We start from the raw sequence: 13,262 nt of genomic DNA, 5'->3' as shown, positions 1-13,262 counted from the left end.
GGTTTTGGTCAACTTTAGATTTGGTTTGGTTATTTGGGGTGCTAATTCAGAAGACTGCATTGGATAGACCACATCAGCTCTAGTTTCTGATACAGAACATATGCCATCCAGTAGTTGCCATCTGCTCGCCCACATAAAACCATATTTAATCATCTAGAGTTGATTTTCCCCACATGTCTCACAGATCTTATTTTAGGTCTTGTGGCCCACCAGTGGGCCACTGCCCACAGGTTGGAAACCACTGTTCTAAATGCTAGAACTAACTGCATTTTTAAATGAAAAGCATTAGTAATTAACACAAAAACAGAATTAGGAGAGTATTTAGATCCGCTTCTACAAAAACAAAAAAAAACTCAAAATGCCTGTTGCTGTGAAGACAAAAAACCCTAGACTAGTTAATAATTCTTTATATATGCTAAAACAACCTTTTCCATTTTTCCAGTTTCTCTACAATAGGTCAAGGCTGATATTTGAACTCAATAAATGATTGAATACTAAGTGAACAACCTCATGCAAATCCTATTAATTCAGTGAGTCTACTCTAGCTTGGATTAAGGGTGGAAATATGCTATCCTCCAGGTGTAGTTGAATTGCTAATTCCAGCATTTTTCACCATTGGCTACACTTCTTCTTCAGAACAATGAATTTGCTATTATTTTAAAGATGTATTTCTGGTATCCAGATATATCAAAAAAAGGCAATACTTCAGCATTTACAGGTGAAAATTGTCCAAGCAATATTGGAGTCTGATTAGAAAGCTATTAATCAGGAAGAGCAAACAAATTATGAAAGGATGCAACATTTTGCTTTGTATAGAACCATGGAAACATGGCATTTTAGAGTTGGAAAAGACCAACTAATCCAATCTCCTACCATGCTGGAATGCACAGCTAACCACCCTTTGAGGCAGTTCATCTTACTGATGAATAGTTCTTACAATAGAAAAATCATACTGTTTCTTATTTGAATCCATTGGTTCATGTCCTACTCAGAAGTAGCAGGAATCAAGCACCACTCTTTTTCTCCTCACTCCTTGCTGAGTTGAGTACAAACCACTTTTGCACTTTGAATTCAGTTTGCACCAAAGGATGTAATCTGAGGACAAAGAAAGAAAGTGTGAGCAAAAGAGGAAAAGCAGAGGCATTTTAAAAACAGTTGAAAAATTAGGATGACAGAGGATAATTGGGATTGTCCCTGCCAAATTGGTACCCTTGTAGGATTTGCAATATTTACTGGTTTATTATGCTATGGGAGTTGGTGTATCTCTTTTGTACAATCCCAATTGTTACAATCTGGCTTGAAAGTGGAGAGATTCCCAATAAATTGTACCAATAATATTTTATTGCTTAGTTGGAGGAAAGTAAGAAACTAGTGGCACTGCACTCTCATTTCAATAATGCCTCAAATCAATTCCATATGTTGACCTTATGACCAGACCTTGCAGGCTAGTTAGAAAAAACATCAGAGTTTTTGTATGATTTCCAAGTACTAGATCTGCCTTTATGTAAGTCAGCATACATGTTGATACCCCTTTGCACCTGCATAAATAAGGCATTGCCCTTTGTCAAAAGTAAAAATACATTGATTTTTGTAAACCCAGGCACAAAAAAGGATTTTCTTGGCAGAATTTGTTCAAAAGAGGTTTGCCATTGCCTTCTTCAACCGCTGAAAGAGTGTAACTTCTCCAAGGTTATCCAGTAGGTTTTGATAGCCAAGTGGTCTGTGTGGCTAAACCACACAGTCATTCTTATTTTTTTTATATATAAATAATTTAAAAATATAATTTGTTGTTGAAATTTATGAGGAAAGATGGGGCAAGATGCTTATAGGTTTTTTGTACTCCAGTTCCAAAATAACTTGGCCAGTTTGAGTAGTCCCCAAGTTCTGAACAAGATAATAATAATAATAATAATAATAATAATAATAATAATAATAATAATAAATCTCTCCTCATGGCTCAAGGCGGGTTACAACACAGCTAAAACACATAATAATTATATTAAATACACATTGGTTCTGTAGATTTGTTCTTAAGTTGAATTTATATGTAAGTTGGAACAGGTACACTTTTAAGTGTAATTCCTTCCATATTTATGGCAGTGGAGACTCATATAATCCAGTTCAGAGCAGATAATCTGGGATGAGATCCTGGGATATTAGGACAGTGTAGGAAGGTTCTCAGTTGCATCTGTCTTAAATATTGACAATGGGAACACTGGAAGCATTGGCTCTCCATCACACCTGAGGTTCAAAGATTAGTTTAGGGGATATGCAACAAGCACACCTCTGTCCTTGTAAAGACATGAATGATTGAGGTGGGTGAGTCAGAGCTGCTTGAGGAGTGGTCATTGTTGTCTGCTACCGGTGCCAGCTGTTCCACTGATCTTAATGATATGGCTAGCATTGAAAAGAAACACAGCATGGTATATTTGGGAAACCCATCATCCCTATGATTGTGCCAAGTAGTGAAGAGGCCTGTTTGAGACCAGATATGGAAATGTGACAAATGCCTCCAATGGTTAAAATCTTTGACATATTTAGCCAAGACTGGGTTTGATATAAGTGTGTAGGATAAAAAGAATTGGCAACACCAGCTCCTATACATCAGTGTTTCTCAACCTCCCCTCCAGACCTTTTTTCCTTCTTGTGCCCCCCATGTCTACTGGTAGAAAGGAAGATATTTAATTGTTTAATAATTGTTAAATAATTCTTTTAATTTATACAAAATACAATAATTAAATAGAAAACATACTATAAGTATTTTTCAATGTGACCCTTGTGCTCTTCTAGCTTTTAAAATGTTAATGTTTACATCCTATTCATTTTAATTTCTAAGCTTTCTATCTGTTTAAACATATATTTTAGTTGTGTGATGCCTAATTTGTTGTAATGCTTCACTATTGTCTTATGTTGATGTCTAATGTGTTATTTGTTTATTTATGGTTTGTTTATTTGTTTTTGGTCGCACTTTACAGCACTGAATGTTTGCCGCTGTCTCTTATGATCCACCCTAAGTCCCCATTGAGGAGATAGGGTGGGATAGAAATAAAGTATTATTATTATTATTATTATTATTATTATTATTATTATTATTATTATTATTATTATTATCCAGCTCTATTGCCATGAGAGATTATTGAAGATTTCTTCTGTCCATTATGTTAAGGCAATCCCATGTTAGGTTGACTACGTAATTCACACAACTAAAACCTGATTCTACCAAATATGGAAATAATAATAATTAATAATAATAATAACAACTTTATTTTTATGGTCCGCCTCCATCTCCCCGAAGGGACTCAGGGCGGCTTACATGGGGACAAGACCAATCCAACAAAGATTAAAACCAATTTATGACAGAATTCAAGATATAATTAGCCATAGCATCTGTTTTACTGTTCACAAGCTGAACCTGTGAAATAAGAATCCAGGAAATTGCCCCTCAGCAGATATAAAGTGATTTTGCTTTATTTCTATAATTTCAACACAACAGGAACTATAAAAATCCAACATGATATAATGAATAGTATTAGTAAAGGTAAAGGTTTCTCCTGATGTTAAGTCCAGTCATGTCTGACTCTGGGGGTTGGTGCTCATCTCCATTTCTAAGCCGAAGAGCCAGCGTTGTCCATAGACACCTCCAAGGTCATGTGGCCAGCATGACTGCATGGAATGTCCATTCTTTCAGTCACACTTAATTTACAGAATTGTGAGGGGAAAAAATGGAGAAACAGAGGCAGAATGCCTCAAAAATATATTTTGCTTTATCCCAAAGTTGTGGAAACATTTTAGATATGATCCAAAAATGTGTTCTTGTTGACTGCAAATTATTTTGGCTGCCCTGTAGCTCTATTATCACTTCTTGCGAAGAAACATCAATGCCTGCAGCATTCATAACAAATGGATTAACAACCCATGCTGAAATATCCATGTCTATCAGATCACAGAAACAAATGTCTATATCATTATGAACTTCCATATCATTTTCTCCACTTCTTAGTTTTCACTGTGGCTTCCTAATTTTGTGCCGTGGCCTTCCTTTTACATGATTTTCACCCGTGGCCCCCTTGGAATATCCTGGGGCCCTTTGGAGATCATACGGCCCCAGGTTGAGAACCCCTGCTATACACAGTGTCCTGGGAATAAACATCACTGAAAATTATGGGATATATTTCTTAAGGAGCTTCCCTATGTTAACAGGGTTAGCTTGCTAGCCAAAATGTATCAACTAGACAATAAATCCCACTAAATGACAGAGGAAGGCTTTTCTGAGAAAACACAGGATTATTTGCCAATTTTTATGTTTTATATCTGGAAGCCATCCTGAGTCCCTTCGGGGAGATAGGTTGGGTTAAAGATAAACTTCTATTATTATTATTATTATTATTATTATTATTATTATTATTATTATTATTATTTAATTACATGGGAAGTTTCCATTTTGCCTCTTAGCTGACATCTTGCTTTCCATAACAGGGAAACGACAAAACCGTTCGGGAGTTTAGTCCAAACTTTAAAGGAACTATCCTAGTTACTGAACCCTATTCCCAAAACAGATTCAGCACTTTGGATAGTTTGTATAAAATTTGGCATAAAATCAAGAATATATTGATCACTCCAATTGTCATGAAAGCCACTAGCTATCACTGCTTGCTATTGGAATCAATTGTGATTCACTCTACAATACTTCACTCCTCCTCCCTCAGGCTATATTACTGAAATATAACCAATAGAATATATTCTTGCAAGTCACCTTTAAATGATCTGGGAACTACAATTAATTACATTATGTAACATGATTTTTGTTCCTGAGTTATAAATGTCATTTCCTAATTGGTTCTATCATAAAAATCTGGAAAAAGTTTATTAAACTGCAAAAACATTTTTTCCTGGGACATCCTGCATCACATTTTGCTATAATTTTTTAGTGAATATCTCATAGAGCCTCAACCAAATCAACATAGTTTGTGGCCACTACAAGAGCGAGGTTTCTCGAGTATAACAATCACTTTCAAAGTAAGCACTGCACGATTAAACAGGAAATAACACTTTCAAATTAAGAACAGAAGATTTTTCATATTTTGTTACATAGTGTTATTGATGTTTGTGTATGACAGTGTGCTGGTAAATTAAATGAACTGTTTTATTTATTGCCTTTATTCAGGCTAGTACAGTAGAGTCTCACTTATCCAACATTCTGGATTATCCAACGCATTTTTGTAGTCAATGTTTTCAATACATCGTGATATTTTGGTGCTAAATTCGTAAATACAGTAATTACTACATAGCATTACTGCGTATTGAACTACTTTTTCTGTCAAATTTGTTGTATAACATGATGTTTTGGTGCTTAATTTGTAAAATCATAACCTAATTTGATGTTTTCCTTAATCTCTCCTTATTATCCAACATATTCGCTTATCCAACATTCGGCCGGCCCGTTTATGTTGGATAAGTGAGACTCTACTGTACTTCCATTTTAACCCCATTTTTATTTTCTGAAACTAGAATTCCAGTCTTTAACTTTGACAATAGTGTGAGAATTTTTACTGATACTGCACATCTGCCTAGTACATACCAGTATTTGAGGAACAGAGAAAAAAACAACTTCATCTAAAGCATATCAAAACCAGTAGTTGGCTGGATGTGTTCACACACACTCGCATCCTCTGCCTTCCTTTATCCCTATACAGCTGAAAGAATGTTCTTGCTTAAATTAAATGCAATGGCTTGAGCTCTGGGGAGACCAAGAAGCACATTGCACATGCATGCCTCACTTCTGAAGACAGACCGCACAAGCAATTTCTAAATTCCTCCCATGCTTCGAGGATCTGGAATTCCTGCAATCCATATCCCCTTGTTACCAGTTATGCCACCAGTGTCAATTTGGTCCAATTTCAACATTCCTGTTTTATACTTGGAGAAGTATAAAGGCAGACTGTGTATTCTTTGCTGATGCAAGAGTCCCCCATCTTCTCCGGGACACTCTCAGATGCCATTTGCATACTCCACATGTTCTTCTGTAGAGAAAGTGCACAATTACTAGTACAGAGCTCAAAAAAGTCACTTTTTACACCATGGCTTCCAAAAGCATGGCTTCCATGGCTTCAAGCCAGCTTGAAGGTAAGTGTTAGTCCAAAGCAGTAAGACCCCCATAACAATGTAGCCCATATATGAATTTTCACTTACCTGCACTTGGGGAAGATAGTCTCTTTAGTCGTTTTCTAGGTCTTCCAGACAATTCTCTGGTATGCTGCCTCTGGAAGCTATCATAGAGTTGTGTTGGAGTGAAAGTAAGAAGATGTTGCAGATGGAGGTGCTAGATGCTTCTGCCTGCAACAACTATAAAAGAACAGAAATGGCTATACATTAGGGGTAAGCTAAATGCAGTTCATAGGTCACATGCTTTTCCTGGGACCATAATTGTCACCTTTGGGTGACCCCCCTCCGGGTCCAGTCCCCAGTCCTTAAACTATTTTTTCACATCAATATTTGGATGATTGCCACCCCCCCCCCCCAAAAAAAAACCTATACATGAATACGGTGATTTACTTCCCACTCTAAACCCAAATTGCCCACAATGACAGCCGGTAGTGACATGATGTCACTTCCAGTATGCCAAAATACAACAGTGTGGCCTGTCTGGGCAGGGGGAAAATTGTCACCCTCCAGAGTTGCTTACTCCTGGTGCAAATTAATGCACCTATGTATTTCACTAGCAGAATTTGGCCTATCTTTTCCATTTTTTAAAATTTTGTATGTCTAATTAAACACAAATACCACAACTCTTATTTTAAGCAGCATTTGCTAATCCCATCTCGTAAAGAAGCTTTCATCATGCAAGCCCCCTGACTAATCCTTACAGCTATGAAATTTTCCATACCATGTAGAAGCCACCTTCTAGTCATGTTCTCTCTATCTTTATAGAAGGTTACAATGGCAACCTGCTAGTTAGCTATCAACCACCAACTAATGAAACCTTTCTGGCATGCTTTGATATAAGTCTGTTTGCATTTATCCCAAACATTTCCTGCCTTTACTAATAATTTTTGGGGGGCGAGAATAAAGCAATAGCATTTTGTTTTTAATCATCCTTCCTTCTTATTATAGCATTCAAACCACTAAATTTACAAAGCAGTCAAAATGGTTTTTGGCCACCATTGAGCTAATATTGGAATTAGTTCTTCTTAATGGTCTTTTTTAAAGAAAAGAATTTTTTTCTTATCTAATGGATCTTATCTAAAGTGGCCAAAAGACTATGAAAATAAGAATAAATATGACAATATTTTCTCTAGGTTTAGATTTAGTCTAAAATAAATTTGATCCACTTACAAGAAATAAGAACAAATCCCTTTCAAACTTTTCTGCTTAATAATAAATATATTGGTGAAACAGAATAAATTTCTAACAGAAAACATTTCCACAGTGGGATGATTTTCCTTCATGGACCTTGCTCCTTTATTACTGTTGCTGCTGTGTGCTGCTGCTGTGTGCCTATGTTATTTTTGAGTAATTGCAATCCTAACGCAAATCGATCATGATGTTTTATTACCTAGATTTGTTCAAAGGGTTATGCTTTTGCTTTCCTATGAGGCTGAGAGGAAATGACTTCCCCTAAGGTCATCCAATGGATTTCCATGGCTAAATCCTGGTCCTGAGAGTGATAGCCCAATGTTCAAACTATTGCACTACACTAGTTCTCTTCCATTATTGATACATTGATGTTTTCATGTTTATTTTTTGTTTCTTACTCTTCTGGTTGTTTTTGTAAGGAAGAAATGTCTTTTCCATTTCAGAACAGTATAAGGAAAGCTAAGAACATATTTAAGAAAACACAGTGGACACACAAAGTTCTATCAACTTCTTCTGTTTTATATGAACAGTAACCATATCCAGCATTTACCAGTCCGCTCTTCAGTGAGGTTGCAGTTTCTCAAGTTGCTCCTGACATGAAAAGATGTAGCTAATCTAGTTGTTTCAAGCTAAAAAAGCAATTCTGGGTCCAAAGTTCTCTTCAATGTAATTGTATGACATTGTTCTTATGTGCCTTTAATGTGACTCCAACTCACAGCAACCTCAGTGGAAGAGCACCATAGATTCACACGGGAGGACAAAAAGTTTCCTAGGTAGGCTTCTCTGTGGTATTAAAAATAGTGTCTTTTAATTCATGATTTTACCATTTCCATGACTTTTGTATGCCCCTAACTTCGGTGAATGTGTAGGGTGGACAGTTATACATGTATATACACACAGGCATGTATCAAGTGATTTATATTACCATCTGACGAACACTTTTAGTTGGAAATGGTGTGGAATTGACTTCCTGTTTTATGCTGAAAATAGACATTTGCAAACTTTTACTGAACCTAATTTCTTTGGCACTGTAGATCATATGTCATGTCTGTAATGCTTAATGAATGTTATTCTGCTCATACCAATGATTTATTTTCTGAGAAAAGAACATATTTTTTATCATGATAACAGACACCAGGCTTCTTGAAATGACGCTGTTTTCTGACATGAAGATTTATATCACCATAGTGTGATCATCGGGCCCCTGGTGGCACAGTGCGTTAAAGCAAGACTGGTGGCACAGTGCGTTAAAGCAGAAGAAATGCAAGACTGCAATCCGGGAAACCAGCTTGAAAGCATCTGGATAAGAATCAAGGGAACCGGGACTCAAAAAGATCTTGTCGTGGGTGTCTACTACAGACCTCCGAGTCAGGATGAAGGACTTGATGAAGCCTTCTGTCAACAGCTGACCAAACAGGCACAAAGAAGAGATATAGTAGTCATGGGCGATTTCAATTATCCCGATATCTGCTGGAGAAAACAAACTCAGCCAAGAGTACAAAGTCCAACAAATTCCTCAGTTGCCTTGCAGACAATTTTATGGTCCAGAAGGTAGAAGAGGCAACAAGGGGATCAGCAACTCTTGATCTAATCTTAACAAATGTGGAAGACCTGATCAATACAGTTGAAGTGGTTGGATCCTTAGGGGCAAGTGACCATGTGCTCTTGCAGTTTGCAATACAAAGGAATGCTGAAACTAAGACAAGTCAAACACGCATTCTGGACTTTAAGAGAGCTGACTTCCAAAAAATGAAGGAATTACTGAGCGGCATTCCATGGACGCCAATATTAAAAAACAAGGGAGTTAAGGATGGATGGGAGTTTTTCAAAAGTGAAATACTCAAGGCGCAAATGCAAACAGTGCCAACAAAGAAGAAAAATAAGACAAGTGCAAAGAAGCCAGAATGGATGTCCAAAGAACTTCTAACTGAGCTAAAGCTCAAAAGTGACATGCACAAGAAGTGGAAAAGGGGAGAAATCACCAAAGAAGAATTCAAACGTATAGCCAACATCTGTAGGGAAAAGGTTCGCAAGGCTAAAGTGTAAAATGAGCTCAGGCTTGCCAGGGACATAAAGAACAACAAAAAAGGCTTTTTTGCTTACGTTGGTAGAAAAAGGAAGAAAAAGGAGGCGATAGGGCCTCTGCAAGGAGAAGATGGGGTGATGGCGACAGGGGACAGGGAAAAGGCAGAAGTGCTCAACGCCTTCTTTGCCTCGGTCTTCTCACAAAAAGAAAGCCACCTTCAACCTCAGCAACATGGAATGGACGAAGGATTGGGGGAAATCCAACCCCAAATAGGGAGACAAGTAGTCCAGGAACACCTGGCCACTCTAAACAAATTCAAGTTCCCAGGGCCAGATCACCTACATCCAAGAGTATTGAAGGAACTAGCGGAAGTTATTTCAGAACCACTGGCAATTATCTTCGAGAGTTCTTGGAGAACGGGAGAAGTCCCAGCAGATTGGAGGAGGGTGAATGTGGTCCCTATTTTCAAGAAGGGAAAAAAGAACGACCCAAACACTTACCATCCGGTCAGCCTCACATCGATACCAGGCAAGATTCTGGAAAAGAACATTAAGGAAGTGGTCTGCGAACACTTAGAAACAAATGCAGTCATTGCTAATAGTCAACACGGATTTACCAAAAACAAGTCATGCCAGACTAATCTGATCTCTTTTTTCGATAGAGTTACGAGTTGGGTCGATACAGGGAATGCTGTGGATGTAGCGTACCTGGATTTCAGGAAGGCCTTCGACAAAGTCCCCCACGACCTTCTGGCAAACAAACTAGTAAAATGTGGGCTAGACAAAACTACGGTTAGGTAGATCTGTAATTGGCTAAGCGAACGAACCCAAAGGGTGCTCACCAATGCGTCGTCTTCATCATGGAAAGAAGTGACAAGTGGAGTGCCGCAGGGCTCCGTCCTGGGCCCGGTTCTGTTCAACATCTTTATTAACTACTTAGACCAGGGGTCCCCAAACTAAGGCCTGGGGGCCGGATGCGGCCCTCCAAGGCCATTTACCTGGCCCCCGCCCTCAGTTTTAGACTTAGGCTCTCCCAAAGTCTGAAATGACTTGAAGGCACAACAACAATCCTATTTGATTATCTCATTGGCCAGAAGCAGGCCCACACTTCCCACTGAAATCCTGATAAGTTTACAGTATGTTGGTTAAAATTATTTTTCTTTTTAAATATTGTATGTATTGTTTTTTCATTTACCAATATTGTAAATGAAATATTATAAATGAATGATATGGTAATAATATAATATATTGTGTATATATATAATATTGATAATAAATATTATAATGTAATACAGTAGAGTCTCGCTTATCCAATGTAAATGGGCCAGCAGAATGTTGGATAAGTGAATATGTTGGATAATAAGGAGAGATTAAGGAAAACCCTATTAAACATTAAATTAGGTTATGATTTTATAAATTAAGCACCAAAACATCATGTTATACAACAAATTTGACAGAAAAAGTAGTTCAAGACGCACCAAAATATCATGATGTATTGAAAACATTGACTACAAAAATGCGTTGGATAATCCAGAACGTTGGATAAGCGAGTGTTGGATAAGTGAGACTCTACTGTACAATATAATTTTATTTATTTATTATAGTACTGTATTTCTACCCCGCCCTTCTCACCCAATAGGGGACTCAGGGCGGCTAATAATAATAATACAATATAATAATATTGTATAATATAACTAGCTGTGCCCGGCCACGCGTTGCTGTGGCAAAGTCTGGTGGTATGGGAAATAAAGTATTGAGGAATTGGAGGTAGTTAAGGTAAAGGGTAAAGGTTTTTTCCTAATATTAAGTCCAGTCGTGTGTGAGTGTGTGGGTTGGTGATCATGTGTATTTGTAAGTCGAAGAGGTGGCATTGTTTGTAGAGTCCTTGGAGGTCATGTGGGTGGTATGACTGTATGGAGCGCTGTTAGTTTTGTGTCAGAGGACTACTGATATTTGGTTGTTTATTTGGATGATATTGGATGTAGTGATATTTGGATGTTTTGGAAGTGTTGGGTTGGGAGAAGGTGGGGTAATAGTGGGGGTTGACTCCATTTTTCGAATTCAAACGTGCGACGTTTCATTGGAGAAGTTGAGTAGGTTAGCGGTTGAAGACGCTGCGTCATTAGGGGATATTATTTCCTAAAGGTTGCGAATATACAATATTTGTGATTATTGGGTGTTTTTGTCTATTGGAGGTAAGTATGAATGGTGTCTAAGAGATGTAGGTGTTGTGAATGGGGATAGAGTACGTTATCATCGATATATTAGAGTTGTATAAGAGATGTTGTAGGTGTTGTGAATGGGTATAGAGTACGTTATCATCGGTATATTAGAGTTGTATAAGAGATGTTGTAGGTGTTGTGAATGGGGATAGAGTACGTTATCATCGATATATTAGAGTTGTATAAGAGATGTTGTAGGTGTTGTGAATGGGTATAGAGTACGTTATCATCGGTATATTAGAGTTGTATAAGAGATGTTGTAGGTGTTGTGAATGTGTATAAAGTACGTTATCATCGGTATAATAGAGTTGTATAAGAGATGTTGTAGGTGTTGTGAATGGGGATAGAGTACGTTATCATCGGTATATTAGAGTTGTATAAGAGATGTTGTAGGTGTTGTGAATGGGGATAGAGTACGTTATCATCGGTATATTAGAGTTGTATAAGAGATGTTGTAGGTGTTCTGAATGGGGATAGAGTACGTTATCATCGGTATATTAGAGTTGTATAAGATGTTTTAGGTGTTGTGAATGGGGATAGAGTATGTTATCATCGGTATATTAGAGTTGTATAAGAGATGTTGTAGGTGTTCTGAATGAGTATAGAGTACGTTATCATCGGTATATTAGAGTTGTATAAGAGATGTTGTAGGTGTTGTGAATGGGTATAGAGTACGTTATCATCGGTATATTAGAGTTGTATAAGAGATGTTGTAGGTGTTGTGAATGGGGATAGAGTACGTTATCATCGGTATATTAGAGTTGTATAAGAGATGTTGTAGGTGTTGTGAATGGGGATAGAGTACGTTATCATCGGTATATTAGAGTTGTATAAGAGATGTTGGTGTTTTGAATGGGTATAGAGTACGTTATCATGGGTATATTAGAAACGTTAGGATTGTATGATGATGTTGTTGTTGTTGTTGTTGTTATTATTATTATTATTATTATTATTATTATTATTATTATTATTATTATTATTATTGAGAGGCTGGGTGGCCATCTGTTGGGAGTGCTTGGATTGTGTCCTGCATGGCAGATGGTGGGAGGTGTTAGCTGGCCGTGATTGTTTAGTGTCTGGCATTCCTGTGTTTTAAAAGTGTTGTTTTTTATTTGGTGTTGTGATTTTAAGCTTGTTAAAATATTAGGAGTCAGATAGTGTTGATTGTCATGGTTGATAGCATATATTTAAAATATTGAGTGTTAAAATGGGTTGGATAGTGTAGAAGGGAAAGTATATGGAGAGAAATAATTCGGATGATGGGCGGGCGCTAGGACCCAGGGGACAGCTTTTTCCCTTTGCCTGCCTTTCCTCTTGCGGCGGCGGCCATTATGTTTTTTCTTTTCCTCCCTCCCGGGCATGGCTCCCAATGGGGCTTTGTGGGTTCTCTCCATGTGGAGCTCCGTGAAGTGAGTTTGTGTTGTTTCAACCTTAAGGCATGGATGATGGGTTGTATTGTCAAATTTCGAGGTTGGGGGCCCTTTACTTTTGTTGTTTTGCTCGGTGCTCGAATTCCATCACTCTTTTATATATATAGATAATAATAATAATAATATATTAAATATTAAATGTAATATTACTAATAATATTATGGTATAATGGTATAGTACTATATAGTAATATATAATGCTAATAATGTGCTATGCTAATAATATAATATAT

The sequence above is a fragment of the Anolis carolinensis genome, chromosome 1, assembly GCF_035594765.1.
Source record: "Anolis carolinensis isolate JA03-04 chromosome 1, rAnoCar3.1.pri, whole genome shotgun sequence".
Lineage (NCBI taxonomy): Eukaryota > Metazoa > Chordata > Lepidosauria > Squamata > Dactyloidae > Anolis > Anolis carolinensis.
Note: the sequence above shows the minus strand (reverse complement) of the source record.